Here is a 21517-nt window from a genome sequence, read left to right as displayed (position 1 = left end):
AAGTCATATTAATTATCATGTTCCTAGATGCACAGGCCGAGGTGGAGGAGTAGCAGCAATATTTCACTTTAGCTTATCAATAATTCCTAGACCTAAACATAGTTATAACTCATTTGAGAGTCTTACTCTTAGCCTTTCACACGCAAACTGGAAAACTCAAAAACCACTATTATTTGTTATCATGTACCGTCCTCCAGTCCCTTATTCAGAGTTTTTGATAGAATTTTCTGATTTTCTATCTGATTTAGTGCTTAGTACAGATAAAGTCATTATAGTGGGTGACTTTAACATCCATGTAGATGCTGACAGTAACTGCCTGAGCACTGCGTTTAATTCATTACTAGATTCAATTGGTTTTTCCCAAAATGTAAATAAACCCACTCACTGTTTTAGTCACACATTGGACCTTGTACTTACATATGGCATTGAAACTGATAATTTAATAGTATTTCCTCATAATTCTCTTCTGTCTGACGATTTTCTAATAACATTTGAATTTACAATAACGGACTATACAGCAGTTAGGAAAAAATTCCACTACAGCAGATGTTTATCTGAAAATGCTGTGAATATTTTTAAAGAAATTATCTCTTCATCTTTTTCACCACCATGTGTCAATACTATGGTAAGTAGCCATCTTACTCCTGTACAAATTGATTACTTAGTTGACGATTCTGCAGCCTCATTGCGTATGATACTAGATACAGTTGCCCCTCTGAAAAAAAAGGCAGTGAATCAGAGGAGCCGACCTCCATGGTACAATTCACAAATGCACAGCTTAAAGCAGGCGTCACGAAAATTAGAGAGGAAGTGGCGTTCCACTAATTTAGAAGAATCCCGGTTAGCCTGGAAAAACAGTTTAAAAATGTACAAAAAAGCTCTCCGTGATGCCAGAACAGCATATTATTCCGCACTAATAGAGGAAAACAAGAACAACCCCCGGTTTCTGTTCAGCACTGTAGCCAGGCTGACTAAGAGCCATAGTTCTGTTGAGCCTAGTATACCCTTAACTTTGAGCAGCAATGACTTTATGACTTTCTTTACTGATAAAATTGCAGCCATTAGGGAAAAGATTCACCAGATCCTCCCTACAAATATTAGAGATAGATCTTCATGTACAACAGCTCTAGAATCCTCAATAAGGCCCCAATCCATCTTAGACTGTTTTTCACCCATAGATCTCACTGAGCTAAGTTCAACTATCGCCTCCTCAAAACTAACAACATGTCTTTTAGACCCTGTTCCAACCAAATTGCTTAAAGATGTTCTACCTTTAATAGACACTTTCATATTAGATTTGATTAACCTATCTTTAGAAACTGGCTATGTACCAAAGGCTTATAAAGTTGCTGTAATCAAACCATTACTTAAAAAACCCTGTCTTGATCCAGGTGATTTAGCCAACTATAGACCAATATCAAATCTCCCGTTTATCTCTAAAATCCTGGAAAAAGTAGTTGCAAAACAATTATGTGATCACCTTTACAGGAATAATTTGTATGAAGACTTTCAGTCAGGATATAGAGCTCATCACAGTACAGAAACAGCACTGGTAAAAGTCTCCAATGATCTTCTCCTCGCTTCAGATAACGGACTTGTGTCCGTACTCGTCTTGCTAGACCTTAGTGCCGCATTTGACACCATTGACCACAACATTTTATTACAGAGACTAGAACATGGATTTGGGATTAAAGGAACCACATTACATTGGTTTAAATCTTATCTGTCAGACAGATTCCAACTTGTTCATGTTAATGATGACTCTTCTTTATGCACCAAAGTTAGCTATGGAGTTCCACAGGGCTCTGTGTTAGGACCAATACTTTTTAATCTGTACATGTCACCTTTAGGCAAAATTATTAGGAAACATTCCATAAACTTCCACTGCTATGCAGATGATACCCAGCTCTATTTATCTGTGAAACCAGAAGATACTAACCAATTAGTCAAACTTGAAGCATGTCTAAAAGACATAAAGACCTGGATGTCCTACAATTTCCTACTTCTAAATTCAGACAAAACTGAAATCATCCTCTTTGGGCCTAAAAACATGAGAAATATGCTGTCTAACAATATAGTTACTTTAGATGACATAACTTTGGCCTCCAGTACTGCGGTGAGGAACCTTGGAGTTATTTTTGACCAGGATTTGGCATTTACGTCACATATAAGACAAATCTCTAGAACAGCCTTCTTCCACCTACGGAACATTGCTAAAATTAGAAGCATCCTGTCTCAAAGTGATGCCGAAAAACTGGTCCATGCATTTGTTACTTCTAGGTTGGACTACTGTAATTCCCTACTTCTGGGGTGTCCTAATAACTCCCTAAAAAGCCTTCAATTAATCCAAAATGCTGCAGCAAGAGTGCTGACTGGATTAGGAAAGAGAGATCATATTTCACCTTCACTAGCTTCTCTTCATTGGCTTCCCATAAAATCTAGAATAGAGTTCAAAACCCTCCTCCTTACATACAAAGCTCTTAATGGTCAAGCTCCATCATATTTAAAAGATCTCATAGTTCTGTATCGCCCGATTAGACCACTTCGATCCCAAAATACAGGCCTACTTGTGGTTCCCAGAGTTTGCAAAAGTAGAATGGGAGGCAGAGCCTTTAGCTATCAAGCTCCTCTCCTGTGGAACCAGCTTCCAATCCAAATTCGGGGAGCAGACACCCTCTCTACTTTTAAGACTAGGCTTAAAACCTTCCTTTTTGATAAAGCTTATAGTTAAACTGCTCACTCAACCTGAACTAGCTTTTCTCTATACATTTACTTGTCACCACTGTATACCATTAATTCTATATCCTACAACCTGTACGATGCTTTGTTGTTGCTTTTTTGTTGTTTTGTTGTTGCTTTTTTGTTGTTTTGTTGTTGCTTTTCTTGTTGTTTTGTTGTTGCTTTTTGTTGTTGCTTTTCGTTGCTCTTTTCTTTTCTTTCTCCACTTTCCACTCACCCCAACCGGTCAAGGCAGATGGCCACCCACCCTAAGCCTGGTTCTGCTGGAGGTTTCTCCCATTAAAGGGAGTTTTTCCTCTCCACTGTTGCCTAGGGCTTGCTCAAGGGGGATTTGTTGGGTTGCTTCTACATACTTGTGTAGTCTGGACTTTATTCTGTAAATTGCCTTGAGATGACTTTGTTGTAAATTGGCGCTATATAAATAAAGTTGAATTGAATTGAATTGAATTGATGTCCAAAAGACAGGATTATGACGTCACCCATTATGAAAGGGCCATCGTATGTCAGACAAAATCACTGAGACATTGACGCAGCTGTGCATCTGGGAAAATGACTCTTTTGCAGCATGCTGGGCCGGTTAGCTCAGATGGTTAGAGCGTGGTGCTAATAATGCCAAGGTCATGGGTTCAATCCCCATACTGGCCATTGAAAAGCACGATGCAAGCAACTCTTTCCAAGGCAAGATTAATCCTGATTGCTTGCTTTTCACATGCTACATAAACCCGGCCTTTTGAGTTATCAACCAGATAACATTGCTGACTGAACTGTCTTGCATAAGAAACCTTTCCCGCATTTCCTTTTTAGTTAATGATATCAAAGAATACTCACATAATTTCACATTCCCAGATAGTTCAACGCTGTCTACAGGTTTTGCAATTCAAAAAATTATTCACATGTACGTTTTTACAATCAAGTCTCCCTTCCTCACTCACCCAGCTCCTCTAGCCTCCTGAAACAAACCTCTGTTCAGACCACACAGTCTAATGAGCACGGCTTCAGTCCTTTGAAAGACTCGGTTCCGACCATGTGGCCTAATGGACAAGGCGTCCGACTTCGGATCAGAAGATTGAGGGTTTGAGTCCCTTCGTGGTTGAGCTTCCAGTCCTTTCTGTTTGATGTGCCTGGAAAGTACAAACTTCCATGGGTTTTTCATGGTCGTAGGAACAGAGTGACACTTAAGCAAAGGAAGCTATTATCAATCACCCTCACTGAGCTGTTTTGCACAAGAAACATTTTCCTGCATGTACATATGCACACAATGATATCGAAGAGTATCAACATCACATTCACAAATGCTTCAACGCTGTCTATGGGCTTTACAATTGTGAAGTTTTCACATGTCCTGTTTTACAATCAAGTCTCCCTTCCTCACTGTCCTAGCTCCCCTAACCTTTCGAAACCCACCCTAGTTCAGACCAAGTGATCTAATGGACAAAGCATCTGACTTCAAATAGGAAGATTGAAGGGTCGAGTCCCTTTGTGGTTGCTCTTCTTGTACTTACTCAATGGATGTGCCTGGAAAATCTTTTTTTCCGTGTGTTTCAAGGTTGCAGAAACAGGGTAACATTCAAGCGAAAAGGTTTTATCAATCACGCTTCTTCACTGCTAAAGAGGTATGCACAAATAGCAATTATCTTCCGGAACTCAATGTGCTGCTCTTAAGACCAGGATGTTCAATTGAGAAGGTTAGAGCGTAGAGGCGATGGTGCCAGTGGCTGATCTTCTTTCTTGCCCCTAATCTCTACTTACAAAAAATCTGAATTCCCATCTGTCTGCAGTGCTCATTTGAAAAAAGAAACAAATCTACAAGAGGCCCTATTACAAGTCAGTACATGAGATCAGCAAAGACCCACTTCCTTGAATTAAAATGATTTCATCTCCAACTGTTTGGCCATGGAACTGCATCATCTCTGATGTCCAAAAGACAGGATTATGACGTCACCCATTATGAAAGGGCCATCGTATGTCAGACAAAATCACTGAGACATTGACGCAGCTGTGCAGCTGGGAAAATGACTCTTTTTGTAGCATGCTGGGCTGGTTAGCTCAGATGGTTAGAGCGTGGTGCTAATAACGCCAAGGTCATGGGTTCAATCCCCATACTGGCCATTGAAAAGCACGATGCAAGCAACTCTTTCCAAGGCAAGATTAATCCTGACTGCACGGTTGCTTGCTTTTCACATGCTACATAAACCTGGCCTTTTGAGTTATCAACCAGGTAACATTGCTGACTGAACTGTCTTGCATAAGAAACCTTTCCCGCATTTCCTTTTTAGTTAATGATATCAAAGAATACTCACATAATTTCACATTCCCAGATAGTTCAACGCTGTCTACAGGTTTTGCAATTCAAAAAATTATTCACATGTACGTTTTTACAATCAAGTCTCCCTTCCTCACTCACCCAGCTCCTCTAGCCTCCTGAAACAAACCTCTGTTCAGACCACACAGTCTAATGAGCACGGCTTCAGTCCTTTGAAAGACTCGGTTCCGACCACGTGGCCTAATGGACAAGGCGTCTGACTTCGGATCAGAAGATTGAGGGTTCGAGTCCCTTTGTGGTTGAGCTTCCAGTCCTTGCTGTTTGATGTGCCTGGAAAGTACAAACTTCCATGGGTTTTTCATGGTTGTATGAACAGAGTGACACTTAAGAAAAGGAAGCTATTATCAATCACTCTCACTGAGCTGTTTTGCACAAGAAACATTTTCCTGCATGTACTTATGCACACAATGATATCGAAGAGTATCTGACACAACATCACATTCACAAATGCTTCAACGCTGTCTATGGGCTTTACAATTGTGAAGTTTTCACATGTTCTGTTTTACAATCAAGTCTCCCTTCCTCACTGTCCTAGCTCCCCTAACCTTTCGAAACCCACCCTAGTTCAGACCAAGTGACCTAATGGACAAAGCATCTGACTTCAAATAGGAAGATTGAAGGGTCGAGTCCCTTTGTGGTTGCTCTTCTTGTACTTACTCAATGGATGTGCCTGGAAAATCTTTTTTTCCGTGTGTTTCAAGGTTGCAGAAACAGGGTAACATTCAAGCGAAAAGGTTTTATCAATCACACTTCTTCACTGCTAAAGAGGTATGCACAAATAGCAATTATCTTCCGGAAGTCAAATTTGCTGCTCTTAAGACCAGGATGTTCAATTGAGAAGGTTAGAGCGTAGAGGCGATGGTGCCAGTGGCTGATCTTCTTTCTTGCCCCTAATCTCTACTTACAAAAAATTTGAATTCCCATCTGTCTGCAGTGCTCATTTGAAAAAAGAAACAAATCTACAAGAGGCCCTATTACAAGTCAGTACATGAGATCAGCAAAGACCCACTTCCTTGAATTAAAATGATTTCATCTCCAACTGTTTGGCCATGGAACTGCATCATCTCTCATGTCCAAAAGACAGGATTATGACGTCACCCATTATGAAAGGGCCATCGTATGTCAGACAAAATCACTGAGACATTGACGCAGCTGTGCAGCTGGGAAAATGACTCTTTTGCAGCATGCTGGGCCGGTTAGCTCAGATGGTTAGAGCGTGGTGCTAATAACGCCAAGGTCATGGGTTCAATCCCCATACTGGCCATTGAAAAGCACAATGCAAGCAACTCTTTCCAAGGCAAGATTAATCCTGATTGCTTGCTTTTCACATGCTACATAAACCCGGCCTTTTGAGTTATCAACCAGATAACATTGCTGACTGAACTGTCTTGCATAAGAAACCTTTCCCGCATTTCCTTTTTAGTTAATGATATCAAAGAATACTCACATAATTTCACATTCCCAGATAGTTCAACGCTGTCTACAGGTTTTGCAATTCAAAAAATTATTCACATGTACGTTTTTACAATCAAGTCTCCCTTCCTCACTCACCCAGCTCCTCTAGCCTCCTGAAACAAACCTCTGTTCAGACCACACAGTCTAATGAGCACGGCTTCAGTCCTTTGAAAGACTCGGTTCTGACCACGTGGCCTAATGGACAAGGCGTCTGACTTCGGATCAGAAGATTGAGGGTTCGAGTCCCTTCGTGGTTGAGCTTCCAGTCCTTTCTGTTTGATGTGCCTGGAAAGTACAAACTTCCATGGGTTTTTCATGGTCGTAGGAACAGAGTGACACTTAAGCAAAGGAAGCTATTATCAATCACCCTCACTGAGCTGTTTTGCACAAGAAACATTTTCCTGCATGTACATATGCACACAATGATATCGAAGAGTATCTGACACAACATCACATTCACAAATGCTTCAACGCTGTCTATGGGCTTTACAATTGTGAAGTTTTCACATGTCCTGTTTTACAATCAAGTCTCCCTTCCTCACTGTCCTAGCTCCCCTAACCTTTCGAAACCCACCCTAGTTCAGACCAAGTGACCTAATGGACAAAGCATCTGACTTCAAATAGGAAGATTGAAGGGTCGAGTCCCTTTGTGGTTGCTCTTCTTGTACTTACTCACTGGATGTGCCTGGAAAATCTTTTTTTCCGTGTGTTTCAAGGTTGCAAAAACAGGGTAACATTCAAGCGAAAAGGTTTTATCAATCACACTTCTTCACTGCCAAAGAGTTATGCACAAATAGCAATTATCTTCCGGAAGTCAAATTTGCTGCTCTTAAGACCGGGATGTTCAATTGAGAAGGTTAGAGCGTAGAGGCGATGGTGCCAGTGGCTGATCTTCTTTCTTGCCCCTAATCTCTACTTACAAAAAATTTGAATTCCCATCTGTCTGCAGTGCTCATTTGAAAAAAGAAACAAATCTACAAGAGGCCCTATTACAAGTCAGTACATGAGATCAGCAAAGACCCACTTCCTTGAATTAAAATGATTTCATCTCCAACTGTTTGGCCATGGAACTACATCATCTCTCATGTCCAAAAGACAGGATTATGACGTCACCCATTATGAAAGGGCCATCGTATGTCAGACAAAATCACTGAGACATTGACGCAGCTGTGCACCTGGGAAAATGACTCTTTTGCAGCATGCTGGGCCGGTTAGCTCAGATGGCTAGAGAGTGGTGCTAATAACGCCAAGGTCATGGGTTCAATCCCCATACTGGCCATTGAAAAGCACGATGCAAGCAACTCTTTCCAAGGCAAGATTAATCCTGACTGCACGGTTGCTTGCTTTTCACATGCTACATAAACCTGGCCTTTTGAGTTATCAACCAGGTAACATTGCTGACTGAACTGTCTTGCATAAGAAACCTTTCCCGCATTTCCTTTTTAGTTAATGATATCAAAGAATACTCACATAATTTCACATTCCCAGATAGTTCAACGCTGTCTACAGGTTTTGCAATTCAAAAAATTATTCACATGTACGTTTTTACAATCAAGTCTCCCTTCCTCACTCACCCAGCTCCTCTATCCTCCTGAAACAAACCTCTGTTCAGACCACACAGTCTAATGAGCACGGCTTCAGTCCTTTGAAAGACTCGGTTCCGACCACGTGGCCTAATGGACAAGGTGTCTGACTTCGGATCAGAAGATTGAGGGTTCGAGTCCCTTCGTGGTTGAGCTTCCAGTCCTTTCTGTTTGATGTGCCTGGAAAGTACAAACTTCCATGGGTTTTTCATGGTCGTAGGAACAGAGTGACACTTAAGCAAAGGAAGCTATTATCAATCACCCTCACTGAGCTGTTTTGCACAAGAAACATTTTCCTGCATGTACATATGCACACAATGATATCGAAGAGTATCTGACACAACATCACATTCACAAATGCTTCAACGCTGTCTATGGGCTTTACAATTGTGAAGTTTTCACATGTCCTGTTTTACAATCAAGTCTCCCTTCCTCACTGTCCTAGCTCCCCTAACCTTTCGAAACCCACCCTAGTTCAGACCAAGTGACCTAATGGACAAAGCATCTGACTTCAAATAGGAAGATTGAAGGGTCGAGTCCCTTTGTGGTTGCTCTTCTTGTACTTACTCACTGGATGTGCCTGGAAAATCTTTTTTTCTGTGAGTTTCAAGGTTGCAAAAACAGGGTAACATTCAAGCGAAAATGTTTTATCAATCACACTTCTTCACTGCTAAAGAGGTATGCACAAATAGCAATTATCTTCCGGAAGTCAAATTGGCTGCTCTTAAGACCAGGATGTTCAATTGAGAAGGTTAGAGCGTAGAGGCGATGGTGCCAGTGGCTGATCTTCTTTCTTGCCCCTAATCTCTACTTACAAAAAATTTGAATTCCCATCTGTCTGCAGTGCTCATTTGAAAAAAGAAACAAATCTACAAGAGGCCCTATTACAAGTCAGTACATGTGATCAGCAAAGACCCACTTCCTTGAATTAAAATGATTTCATCTCCAACTGTTTGGCCATGGAACTGCATCATCTCTGATGTCCAAAAGACAGGATTATGACGTCACCCATTATGAAAGGGCCATCGTATGTTGGCAAAATCACTGAGACATTGACGCAGCTGTGCAACTGGGAAAATGACTCTTTTGCAGCATGCTGGGCCGGTTAGCTCAGATGGTTAGAGCGTGGTGCTAATAACGCCAAGGTCATGGGTTCAATCCCCATACTGGCCATTGAAAAGCACGATGCAAGCAACTCTTTCCAAGGCAAGATTAATCCTGACTGCATGATTGCTTGCTTTTCACATGCTACATAAACCTGGCCTTTTGAGTTATCAACCAGGTAACATTGCTGACTGAACTGTCTTGCATAAGAAACCTTTCCCGCATTTCCTTTTTAGTTAATGATATCAAAGAATACTCACATAATTTCACATTCCCAGATAGTTCAACGCTGTCTACAGGTTTTGCAATTCAAAAAATTATTCACATGTACGTTTTTACAATCAAGTCTCCCTTCCTCACTCACCCAGCTCCTCTAGCCTCCTGAAACAAACCTCTGTTCAGACCACACAGTCTAATGAGCACGGCTTCAGTTCTTTGAAAGACTCGGTTCCGACCACGTGGCCTAATGGACAAGGCGTCTGTCTTCGGATCAGAAGATTGAGGGTTGGAGTCCCTTCATGGTTAAGCTTCCAGTCCTTTCTGTTTGATGTGCCTGGAAAGTACAAACTTCCATGGGTTTTTCATGGTCATAGGAACAGAGTGACACTTAAGCAAAGGAAGCTATTATCAATCACCCTCACTGAGCTGTTTTGCACAAGAAACATTTTCCTGCATGTACATATGCACACAATGATATCGAAGAGTATCTGACACAACATCACATTCACAAATGCTTCAACGCTGTCTATGGGCTTTACAATTGTGAAGTTTTCACATGTCCTGTTTTACAATCAAATCTCCCTTCCTCACTGTCCTAGCTCCATTAACCTTTCGAAACCCACCCTAGTTCAGACCAAATGACCTAATGGACAAAGCATCTGACTTCAAATAGGAAGATTGAAGGGTCGAGTCCCTTTGTGGTTGCTCTTCTTGTACTTACTCAATGGATGTGCCTGGAAAATCTTTTTTTCCGTGTGTTTCAAGGTTGCAGAAACAGGGTAACATTCAAGCGAAAAGGTTTTATCAATCACACTTCTTCACTGCTAAAGAGGTATGCACAAATAGCAATTATCTTCCGGAAGTCAAATTTGCTGCTCTTAAGACCAGGATGTTCAATTGAGAAGGTTACAGCGTAGAGGCGATGGTGCCAGTGGCTGATCTTCTTTCTTGCCCCTAATCTCTACTTACAAAAAATTTGAATTCCCATCTGTCTGCAGTGCTCATTTGAAAAAAGAAACAAATCTACAAGAGGCCCTATTACAAGTCAGTACATGAGATCAGCAAAGACCCACTTCCTTGAATTAAAATGATTTCATCTCCAACTGTTTGGCCATGGAACTGCATCATCTCTCATGTCCAAAAGACAGGATTATGACGTCACCCATTATGAAAGGGCCATCGTATGTCAGACAAAATCACTGAGACATTGACGCAGCTGTGCAGCTGGGAAAATGACTCTTTTGCAGCATGCTGGGCCGGTTAGCTCAGATGGTTAGAGCGTGGTGCTAATAACGCCAAGGTCATGGGTTCAATCCCCATACTGGCCATTGAAAAGCACAATGCAAGCAACTCTTTCCAAGGCAAGATTAATCCTGATTGCTTGCTTTTCACATGCTACATAAACCCGGCCTTTTGAGTTATCAACCAGATAACATTGCTGACTGAACTGTCTTGCATAAGAAACCTTTCCCGCATTTCCTTTTTAGTTAATGATATCAAAGAATACTCACATAATTTCACATTCCCAGATAGTTCAACGCTGTCTACAGGTTTTGCAATTCAAAAAATTATTCACATGTACGTTTTTACAATCAAGTCTCCTTTCCTCACTCACCCAGCTCCTCTAGCCTCCTGAAACAAACCTCTGTTCAGACCACACAGTCTAATGAGCACGGCTTCAGTCCTTTGAAAGACTCGGTTCTGACCACGTGGCCTAATGGACAAGGCGTCTGACTTCGGATCAGAAGATTGAGGGTTCGAGTCCCTTCGTGGTTGAGCTTCCAGTCCTTTCTGTTTGATGTGCCTGGAAAGTACAAACTTCCATGGGTTTTTCATGGTCGTAGGAACAGAGTGACCCTTAAGCAAAGGAAGCTATTATCAATCACCCTCACTGAGCTGTTTTGCACAAGAAACATTTTCCTGCATGTACATATGCACACAATGATATCGAAGAGTATCTGACACAACATCACATTCACAAATGCTTCAACGCTGTCTATGGGCTTTACAATTGTGAAGTTTTCACATGTCCTGTTTTACAATCAAGTCTCCCTTCCTCACTGTCCTAGCTCCCCTAACCTTTCGAAACCCACCCTAGTTCAGACCAAGTGACCTAATGGACAAAGCATCTGACTTCAAATAGGAAGATTGAAGGGTCGAGTCCCTTTGTGGTTGCTCTTCTTATACTTACTCACTGGATGTGCCTGGAAAATCTTGTTTTCCGTGTGTTTCAAGGTTGCAAAAACAGGGTAACATTCAAGCGAAAAGGTTTTATCAATCACACTTCTTCACTGCCAAAGAGTTATGCACAAATAGCAATTATCTTCCGGAAGTCAAATTTGCTGCTCTTAAGACCGGGATGTTCAATTGAGAAGGTTAGAGCGTAGAGGCGATGGTGCCAGTGGCTGATCTTCTTTCTTGCCCCTAATCTCTACTTACAAAAAATTTGAATTCCCATCTGTCTGCAGTGCTCATTTGAAAAAAGAAACAAATCTACAAGAGGCCCTATTACAAGTCAGTACATGAGATCAGCAAAGACCCACTTCCTTGAATTAAAATGATTTCATCTCCAACTGTTTGGCCATGGAACTACATCATCTCTCATGTCCAAAAGACAGGATTATGACGTCACCCATTATGAAAGGGCCATCGTATGTCAGACAAAATCACTGAGACATTGACGCAGCTGTGCACCTGGGAAAATGACTCTTTTGCAGCATGCTGGGCCGGTTAGCTCAGATGGCTAGAGAGTGGTGCTAATAACGCCAAGGTCATGGGTTCAATCCCCATACTGGCCATTGAAAAGCACGATGCAAGCAACTCTTTCCAAGGCAAGATTAATCCTGATTGCTTGCTTTTCACATGCTACATAAACCCGGCCTTTTGAGTTATCAACCAGATAACATTGCTGACTGAACTGTCTTGCATAAGAAACCTTTCCCGCATTTCCTTTTTAGTTAATGATATCAAAGAATACTCACATAATTTCACATTCCCAGATAGTTCAACGCTGTCTACAGGTTTTGCAATTCAAAAAATTATTCACATGTACGTTTTTACAATCAAGTCTCCCTTCCTCACTCACCCAGCTCCTCTAGCCTCCTGAAACAAACATCTGTTCAGACCACACAGTCTAATGAGCACGGCTTCAGTCCTTTGAAAGACTCGGTTCCGACCACGTGGCCTAATGGACAAGGCGTCTGACTTCGGATCAGAAGATTGAGGGTTCGAGTCCCTTCGTGGTTGAGCTTCCAGTCCTTGCTGTTTGATGTGCCTAGAAAGTACAAACTTCCATGGGTTTTTCATGGTCGTAGGAACAGAGTGACACTTAAGCAAAGGAAGCTATTATCAATCACCCTCACTGAGCTGTTTTGCACAAGAAACATTTTCCTGCATGTACATATGCACACAATGATATCGAAGAGTATCTGACACAACATCACATTCACAAATGCTTCAACGCTGTCTATGGGCTTTACAATTGTGAAGTTTTCACATGTCCTGTTTTACAATCAAATCTCCCTTCCTCACTGTCCTAGCTCCCCTAACCTTTCGAAACCCACCCTAGTTCAGACCAAGTGACCTAATGGACAAAGCATCTGACTTCAAATAGGAAGATTGAAGGGTCGAGTCCCTTTGTGGTTGCTCTTCTTGTACTTACTCACTGGATGTGCCTGGAAAATCTTTTTTTCCGTGTGTTTCAAGGTTGCAAAAACAGGGTAACATTCAAGCGAAAAGGTTTTATCAATCACACTTCTTCACTGCCAAAGAGTTATGCACAAATAGCAATTATCTTCCGGAAGTCAAATTTGCTGCTCTTAAGACCGGGATGTTCAATTGAGAAGGTTAGAGCGTAGAGGCGATGGTGCCAGTGGCTGATCTTCTTTCTTGCCCCTAATCTCTACTTACAAAAAATTTGAATTCCCATCTGTCTGCAGTGCTCATTTGAAAAAAGAAACAAATCTACAAGAGGCCCTATTACAAGTCAGTACATGAGATCAGCAAAGACCCACTTCCTTGAATTAAAATGATTTCATCTCCAACTGTTTGGCCATGGAACTACATCATCTCTCATGTCCAAAAGACACGATTATGACGTCACCCATTATGAAAGGGCCATCGTATGTCAGACAAAATCACTGAGACATTGACGCAGCTGTGCAGCTGGGAAAATGACTCTTTTGCAGCATGCTGGGCCGGTTAGCTCAGATGGTTAGAGTGTGGTGCTAATAACGCCAAGGTCATGGGTTCAATCCCCATACTGGCCATTGAAAAGCACAATGCAAGCAACTCTTTCCAAGGCAACATTAATCCTGATTGCTTGCTTTTCACATGCTACATAAACCCGGCCTTTTGAGTTATCAACCAGATAACATTGCTGACTGAACTGTCTTGCATAAGAAACCTTTCCCGCATTTCCTTTTTAGTTAATGATATCAAAGAATACTCACATAATTTCACATTCCCAGATAGTTCAACGCTGTCTACAGGTTTTGCAATTCAAAAAATTATTCACATGTACGTTTTTACAATCAAGTCTCCCTTCCTCACTCACCCAGCTCCTCTAGCCTCCTGAAACAAACCTCTGTTCATACCACACAGTCTAATGAGCACGGCTTCAGTCCTTTGTAAGACTCGGTTCCGACCACGTGGCCTAATGGACAAGGCGTCTGACTTCGGATCAGAAGATTGAGGGTTCGAGTCCCTTCGTGGTTGAGCTTCCAGTCCTTGCTGTTTGATGTGCCTGGAAAGTACAAACTGCCATGGGTTTTTCATGGTCGTAGGAACAGAGTGACACATAAAGCAAAGGAAGCTTTTCTAACCATCTGAGCTAACCGGCCCAGCATGCTGCAAAAGAGTCATTTTCACAGCTGCACAGCTGCGTCAATGTCTCAGTGATTTTTGTCTGACATAAGATGGCCCTTTCATAATGGGTGACGTCATAATCCTGTCTTTTGGAAATCAGAGATGATGCAGTTCAATGGCCAAACAGTTGGAGATGAAATCATTTTAATTCAAGGAAGTGGGTCTTTGCTGATCTCATGTACTGACTTGTAATAGGGCCTCTTGTAGATTTGTTTCTTTGTTCAAATGAGCACTGCAGACAGATGGGAAATCAGATTTTTTTGTAAGTAGAGATTAGGGGCAAGAAAGAAGATCAGCCACTGGCACCATCGCCTCTACGCTCTAACCTTCAGAATTGAACATCCTGGTCTTAAGAGCAGCACATTGAGTTCCGGAAGATAATTGCTATTTGTGCATACCTCTTTAGCAGTGAAGAAGTGTGATTGATAAAACCTTTTCGCTTGAATGTTACCCTGTTTCTGCAACCTTGAAACACACGGAAAAAAAGATTTTCCAGGCACATCCAGTGAGTAAGTACAAGAAGAGCAACCACAAAGGGACTCAACCCTTCAATCTTCCTATTTGAAGTCAGATGCTTTGTCCATTAGGTCACTTGGTCTGAACTAGGGTGGGTTTCGAAAGGTTAGGGGAGCTAGGACAGTGAGGAAGGGATACTTGATTGTAAAACAGGACATGTGAAAACTTCACAATTGTAAAGCCCATAGACAGCGTTGAAGCATTTGTGAATGTGATGTTGTGTCAGATACTCTTCGATATCATTGTGTGCATATGTACATGCAGGAAAATGTTTCTTGTGCAAAACAGCTCAGTGAGGGTGATTGATAATAGCTTCCTTTGCTTAAGTGTCACTCTGTTCCTACAACCATGAAAAACCCATGGAAGTTTGTACTTTCCAGGCACATCAAACAGCAAGGACTGGAAGCTCAACCACAAAGGGACTCCAACCCTCAATCTTCTGATCCGAAGTCAGATGCCTTGTCCATTAGGCCACGTGGTCGGAACCGAGTCTTTCAAAGGACTGAAGCCGTGCTCATTAGACTGTGTGGTCTGAACAGAGGTTTGTTTCAGGAGGCTAGAGGAGCTGGGTGAGTGAGGAAGGGAGACTTGATTGTAAAAACGTACATGTGAATAATTTTTTGAATTGCAAAACCTGTAGACAGCGTTGAACTATCTGGGAATGTGAAATTATGTGAGTATTCTTTGATATCATTAACTATAAAGGAAATGCAGGAAAGGTTTCTTATGCAAGACAGTTCAGTCAGCAATGTTACCTGGTTGATAACTCAAAAGGCCAGGTTTATGTAGCATGTGAAAAGCAAGCAACCGTGCAGTCAGGATTAATCTTGCCTTGGAAAGAGTTGCTTGCATCGTGCTTTCAATGGCCAGTATGGGGATTGAACCCATGACCTTGGCGTTATTAGCACCACGCTCTAACCATCTGAGCTAACCGGCCCAGCATGCTGCAAAGGAGTCATTTTCCCAGCTGCACAGCTGCGTCAATGTCTCAGTGATTTTTGTCTGACATAAGATGGCCCTTTCACAATGGGTGACGTCATAATCCTGTCTTTTGGACATCAGAGATGATGCAGTTCCATGGCCAAACAGTTGGAGATGAAATCATTTTAATTCAAGGAAGTGGGTCTTTCCTGATCTCATGTACTGACTTGTAATAGGGCCTCTTGTAGATTTGTTTCTTTGTTTAAATGAGCACTGCAGACAGATGGGAATTCAGATTTTTTGTAAGTAGAGATTAGGGGCAAGAAAGAAGATCAGCCACTGGCACCATCGCCTCTACGCTCTAACCTTCTCAATTGAACATCCTGGTCTTAAGAGCAGCACATTGAGTTCCGGAAGATAATTGCTATTTGTGCATACCTCTTTAGCAGTGAAGAAGTGTGATTGATAAAACCTTTTGGCTTGAATGTTATCCTGTTTTTGCAACCTTGAAACACACGGAAAAAAAGATTTTCCAGGCACATCCAGTGAGTCAGTACAAGAAGAGCAACCACAAAGGGACTCGACCCTTCAATCTTCCTATTTGAAGTCAGATGCTTTGTCCATTAAGTCACTTGGTCTGAACTAGGGTGGGTTTCGAAAGGTTAGGGGAGCTAGGACAGTGAGGAAGGGAGACTTGATTGTAAAACAGGACATGTGAAAACTTCACAATTGTAAAGCCCATAGACAGCGTTGAAGCATTTGTGAATGTGATGTTGTGTCAGATACTCTTCGATATCATTATGTGCATATGTACATGCAGGAAAAAGTTTCTTGTGCAAAACAGCTCATTGAGGGTGATTGATAATAGCTTCCTTTGCTTAAGTGTCACTCTGTTCCTACGACCATGAAAAACCCATGGTCATTTGGTCTGAACTAGGGTGGGTTTCGAAAGGTTAGGGGAGCTAGGACAGTGAGGAAGGGAGACTTGATTGTAAAACAGGACATGTGAAAACTTCACAATTGTAAAGCCCATGGACAGCGTTGAAGCATTTGTGAATGTGATGTTGTGTCAGATACTCTTCGATATCATTGTGTGCATATGTACATGCAGGAAAATGTTTCTTGTGCAAAACAGCTCAGTGAGGGTGATTGATAATAGCTTCCTTTTCTTAAGTGTCACTCTGTTCCTACGACCATGAAAAACCCATGGAAGTTTGTACTTTCCAGGCACATCAAACAGCAAGGACTGGAAGCTCAACCACGAAGGGACTCCAACCCTCAATCTTCTGATCCGAAGTCAGACGCCTTGTCCATTAGGCCACGTGGTCGGAACCGAGTCTTTCAAAGGACTGAAGCCGTGCTCATTAGACTGTGTGGTCTGAACAGAGGTTTGTTTCAGGAGGCTAGAGGAGCTGGGTGAGTGAGGAAGGGAGACTTGATTGTAAAAACGTACATGTGAATAATTTTTTGAATTGCAAAACCTGTAGACAGCGTTGAACTATCTGGGAATGTGAAATTATGTGAGTATTCTTTGATATCATTAACTAAAAAGGAAATGCGGGAAAGGTTTCTTATGCAAGACAGTTCAGTCAGCAATGTTACCTGGTTGATAACTCAAAAGGCCAGGTTTATGTAGCATGTGAAAAGCAAGCAACCGTGCAGTCAGGATTAATGTTGCCTTGGAAAGAGTTGCTTGCATTGTGCTTTTCAATGGCCAGTATGGGGATTGAACCCATGACCTTGGCGTTATTAGCACCACACTCTAACCATCTGAGCTAACCGGCCCAGCATGCTGTAAAAGAGTCATTTACCCAGCTGCACAGCTGCGTCAATGTCTCAGTGATTTTTGTCTGACATAAGATGGCCCTTTCACAATGGGTGACGTCATAATCCTGTCTTTTGGACATCAGAGATGATGCAGTTCCATGGCCAAACAGTTGGAGATGAAATCATTTTAATTCAAGGAAGTGGGTCTTTGCTGATCTCATGTACTGACATGTAATAGGGCCTCTTGTAGATATGTTTCTTTGTTCAAATGAGCACTGCAGACAGATGGGAAATCAGATTTTTTGTAAGTACAGATTAGGGGCAAGAAAGAAGATCAGCCACTGGCACCATCGCCTCTACGCTCTAACCTTCTCAATTGATCATCCTGGTCTTAAGAGCAGCACATTGAGTTCCGGAAGAGCAACCACAAACTGACTCGACCCTTCAATCTTCCTATTTGAAGTCAGATGCTTTGTCCATTAGGTCACTTGGTCTGAACTAGGGTGGGTTTCGAAAGGTTAGGGGAGCTAGGATAGTGAGGAAGGGAGATTTGATTGTAAAACAGAACATTTGAGAAGTTATCAGCATTGGAGTAAGGTCCAAACGAGGGATAGTCATGGGCTTCAGGGGGGCAGCTCCTGCAATTCCCAACACAAAGTGAGCACCGTGAGCTTGGTTACAGATGTTTTGCTGGACTAAGTATGCTACTGTCCCATAGTCATCCTCAGAAGTGTCTGCAAAGTAATGCAGTCAAGTAGACACGGTCTGACCAAACCCTTTTGACTTGAAACATCTCTTAATTCCAAAGTCATTTAGGTGATCTAGACTTTGCACCCAATGGGACCACATTTGGGCAAGGTGTTCAGGCAGCTTCTTATCCCTTTCCAATCTAATCCTACAAAGCTCCTGCATTAATTTCCTAGCATATGTATTCACAGATTTCCAATGAATCATACACTGAGCTCAGCATGGATAAACTCCCTCTTCTGTTGTGGTGCTTACTTTGTATAACAACACTGAACTTGAATTGATCTGACTGAATTCACCATTGCACACCCAATACCCTTTCCATTGGAAGTGCATTTTCCAGATCTAGGTCCATTATTTCTATCGGCTTCTCCTCCTCCGCAATGGCTGCTAACGCCATCCGATTTTTGCTCATCCATTTGTTTAACCTGTAGCCACCCATCTGACATACAGTCTTCAAACTGTGGTAAAGAGACTCAGCCTCAGTCTCAAACAATTTTAGACGTCGTCTACATAAAAGTTTAGCACCACCGTATTTACTGTGCATCAAACAGATGTGTGTTGTCTTCTGCGCATCGCCTGACTGAATAGCTAGCCCAACTGGGCAATGAAGTGGCTCCAAACAGGTGCATCTCCATCCTGTATTCTGACTAACGTCACCATCTGGCCACCAAGAGAATCTGAGTAGGTCAGCGTCGGCTGACGACACCTTTGCCTGCTGGAACATAGCCTCCACATCTGCCACTATTTTCACAGGCTCTTGACGAAACCTAGTAAGAACGCCAATTATTGTACTAGTAACGTTTGGTCCTTGAAGTAGCTGCTCATTCAATGAGGTTCCCTGATAAAATGCAGCACAGTCAAATACCATACGAAGCTTAAGCTTTTTAGGATGGTACACCCCATGATGAGCAATATACCATCACTGCGTCCAAAATCCTTATCAGTAACCTTCACTGCATATTCTTTGGTTATCGTATCATTCATGAAGGCAATATAATCCACCCAAAATGAAGGATTCCTGAGAAATTTTTAGCACATTGTTCTGCTACGGCCCGGTTGTTTGGCATTCTAATGTCCAAGTCCTTTTATGGGAGATTAAGGCAGTAGTGTCCATGTACCAACTTAGCAGACTGTGACACTCTATCCATGAACAGACTATCTGCCTTAGACATCTCCTACTCCTCCTCTTGACCAACCTCAGGAAAGTCATACTGAAACTGTTGATTCCACCGGTCTTCCGGCTTGGCAATGGATATACGCATTGACGCAACTTGCGTTATTTCATCCCTGGTTCTGTTACAACCACCCTCTTTCAGTGGCCCATTGACTGTCCAACCCAGCATAGTTCTGACATAAGGCCCCTTGTTGATGCTAAGAATGACTTCCTCTGGTTCTATCGCCTCAACAACATTGAATCAACAGCGCTATTTCTGTGGTGATGAGAGGTATTTGCACTCCTTTAAGATGTGGCCACTTATCTACATCTTCTTGTTGTGGGATGTTATTCTTGCTCACTGGAATGCCCTTCTGTGAAAACACCTCATTTAGTTCTATGAAGTTATTTGATTCCAGGTGACTTACCTCCAACTCTGTCACCAGGTTACTGGTCACAACTTTGTTTTCCCCCATGGTTGTAAGGACAAGGTTAACCTTTTTCCCATGCAGATTCAGCTCGTCAAGACGTTTATCTGTGCAAAACGTAGCTGTGCTGCCACTATCCAAGAATTTATACGAAGTAATTACTTTGTTGCCCTTTTTTGCGTTCACTCGGACAGGAACTATGGCAAGGATGCCCTCGGTGCTGTCAGACCTGTCATTGAAGTTTTGATTATCTCTGCTGTTCAAAAATCCATTGAATACTGCTTTTTCAGCACCATTCACAGATTGCCTATACTTCTTGATCTTCACCTGCAGCAAAGTAGGGTGCGCTGAACTGACAGTTTACCTCCTCCTGACAGCGCAAGCCTTCCTTCCTGAGAAACTATCTTCTCCTTGTAAGAATAATTCTTTAGTTTTTTAACGTACTCAAAAGTATGCCCCTCATGACAAAAAAGACAAGACGTAGGTGAGGCTTTGATGGAACTGGAAGGGCCTGTTTTACTAAAGCCAAGCTCTATACTCAAATCATTTTGATTAGTCACTTGCTTTGCAGTAGTGGTAAAGCTCTTTTTAATGTTTTTATTTTTTCAACTCGGTAACAAACTGTGTGCTTTCACAGCTACACACTGAACCTTTCTCTTCTACCTTCTTGTGGTCCACTATACCTTGTAGTCAGTTCCTCTGCTCCAGTTACCGTGTCACGTCTGCTCCCTTCAGCAGCTGGGCTGAAAGCATCTCTTGTAACAAAACCTTTGCATTGCATTGTTCCCTTCACCACTGGACAACAAATTTAAAAGGTAAACTACAAAGCCAACCATCAAATCTATATGTTGTCACTAAAATCACCACAAGTAAACATAAACATAACACAATACACAATACATATTATATAAAACAAAAACAAAAACTGAGGAAAACCTTGGTTGGCTATTACAAGCTTATCTCCATTGGCTTCCCATAAAATCTAGAATAGAATTTAAAATCCTGCTTCTTACATATAAAGCTCTGAATGGTCAGGCTCCATCATATATAAAAGATCTCATAGCACCATATCATCCCAGTAGACCACTTCGATCTCACAATGCAGGCCTACTTGTGTTTCCCAAAATTTCCAAAGGTAGAATGGGAGGTAGAGCCTTTAGCTATCAAGCTCCTCTCCTGTGGAACCAGCTCCCAGTTCTGATTCGGGAAGCAGACACCCTCTCTACTTTTAAGTCTAGGCTCAAAACCTTCCTCTTTTATAAAGCTTATACTTATAGTTATGCTGCTATAGGCTTAGACTGCTGGGGGACCCAGCCCCCGATGCACTGAGCTCCTTTCCTCCACTTGTCCCTCTCTCCTCTCCTCTCACCCCACAACTGTCATCACTGTATTACATTAACTTTGTGTGTTCTTTCTCCTGCAGTTGTCTTTCTCCTTCTCTGTTTCCCGCTCTCCGTATCTTTGTGTAGTTGTCCCCTGGCTTTGGAGCTGTTTGTTTCCCCGTGCACTGGTCCTATCAACCTGCCCGATGTTTTGTTGTTACTTTTGTTGCTCTTTTTTTTTCTCTCTCCACTTTCCACTCACCCCAAACAGTCAGGACAGATGGCCGCCCACCCTGAGTCTGGTTCTGCTGGAGGTTTCTTCCGTTGAAGGGAGTTTTTCCTCTCCACTGTTACGTAGGGCTTGCTCAAGG

The 21517-nt window shown here is 42.1% G+C and overlaps 15 non-coding genes across 15 annotated transcripts; 12 read left to right on the top strand and 3 right to left on the bottom strand.

Annotated features, from left to right (window-relative positions):
- The first annotated feature begins 3310 nt into the window (after positions 1-3310).
- On the top strand, positions 3311-3384 carry trnai-aau (transfer RNA isoleucine (anticodon AAU)). Its single transcript has one exon. It is a non-coding gene; the product is annotated as a tRNA-Ile (tRNA).
- A 1390-nt stretch (positions 3385-4774) lies between these two features.
- trnai-aau (transfer RNA isoleucine (anticodon AAU)) lies at positions 4775-4848 on the top strand. Its single transcript has one exon. It is a non-coding gene; the product is annotated as a tRNA-Ile (tRNA).
- A 383-nt stretch (positions 4849-5231) lies between these two features.
- On the top strand, positions 5232-5304 carry trnar-ucg (transfer RNA arginine (anticodon UCG)). The gene has a single exon. It is a non-coding gene; the product is annotated as a tRNA-Arg (tRNA).
- Positions 5305-6252: 948 nt separating this feature from the next.
- Positions 6253-6326, top strand: trnai-aau (transfer RNA isoleucine (anticodon AAU)). The gene has a single exon. It is a non-coding gene; the product is annotated as a tRNA-Ile (tRNA).
- A 375-nt stretch (positions 6327-6701) lies between these two features.
- Positions 6702-6774, top strand: trnar-ucg (transfer RNA arginine (anticodon UCG)). The gene has a single exon. It is a non-coding gene; the product is annotated as a tRNA-Arg (tRNA).
- Positions 6775-8179: 1405 nt separating this feature from the next.
- On the top strand, positions 8180-8252 carry trnar-ucg (transfer RNA arginine (anticodon UCG)). The gene has a single exon. It is a non-coding gene; the product is annotated as a tRNA-Arg (tRNA).
- A 947-nt stretch (positions 8253-9199) lies between these two features.
- trnai-aau (transfer RNA isoleucine (anticodon AAU)) lies at positions 9200-9273 on the top strand. Its single transcript has one exon. It is a non-coding gene; the product is annotated as a tRNA-Ile (tRNA).
- Positions 9274-10677: 1404 nt separating this feature from the next.
- trnai-aau (transfer RNA isoleucine (anticodon AAU)) lies at positions 10678-10751 on the top strand. The gene has a single exon. It is a non-coding gene; the product is annotated as a tRNA-Ile (tRNA).
- Positions 10752-11126: 375 nt separating this feature from the next.
- On the top strand, positions 11127-11199 carry trnar-ucg (transfer RNA arginine (anticodon UCG)). The gene has a single exon. It is a non-coding gene; the product is annotated as a tRNA-Arg (tRNA).
- Positions 11200-12596: 1397 nt separating this feature from the next.
- On the top strand, positions 12597-12669 carry trnar-ucg (transfer RNA arginine (anticodon UCG)). Its single transcript has one exon. It is a non-coding gene; the product is annotated as a tRNA-Arg (tRNA).
- A 948-nt stretch (positions 12670-13617) lies between these two features.
- trnai-aau (transfer RNA isoleucine (anticodon AAU)) lies at positions 13618-13691 on the top strand. The gene has a single exon. It is a non-coding gene; the product is annotated as a tRNA-Ile (tRNA).
- Positions 13692-14066: 375 nt separating this feature from the next.
- On the top strand, positions 14067-14139 carry trnar-ucg (transfer RNA arginine (anticodon UCG)). The gene has a single exon. It is a non-coding gene; the product is annotated as a tRNA-Arg (tRNA).
- Positions 14140-15668: 1529 nt separating this feature from the next.
- trnai-aau (transfer RNA isoleucine (anticodon AAU)) lies at positions 15669-15742 on the bottom strand. Its single transcript has one exon. It is a non-coding gene; the product is annotated as a tRNA-Ile (tRNA).
- A 1239-nt stretch (positions 15743-16981) lies between these two features.
- Positions 16982-17054, bottom strand: trnar-ucg (transfer RNA arginine (anticodon UCG)). Its single transcript has one exon. It is a non-coding gene; the product is annotated as a tRNA-Arg (tRNA).
- Positions 17055-17437: 383 nt separating this feature from the next.
- trnai-aau (transfer RNA isoleucine (anticodon AAU)) lies at positions 17438-17511 on the bottom strand. The gene has a single exon. It is a non-coding gene; the product is annotated as a tRNA-Ile (tRNA).
- Between the last annotated feature and the right edge of the window lie 4006 nt (positions 17512-21517).

Source organism: Channa argus, chromosome 20 (genome assembly GCF_033026475.1).
Source record: "Channa argus isolate prfri chromosome 20, Channa argus male v1.0, whole genome shotgun sequence".
Lineage (NCBI taxonomy): Eukaryota > Metazoa > Chordata > Actinopteri > Anabantiformes > Channidae > Channa > Channa argus.
Note: the sequence above shows the minus strand (reverse complement) of the source record. Positions and strands in the feature narration are given on the sequence as shown.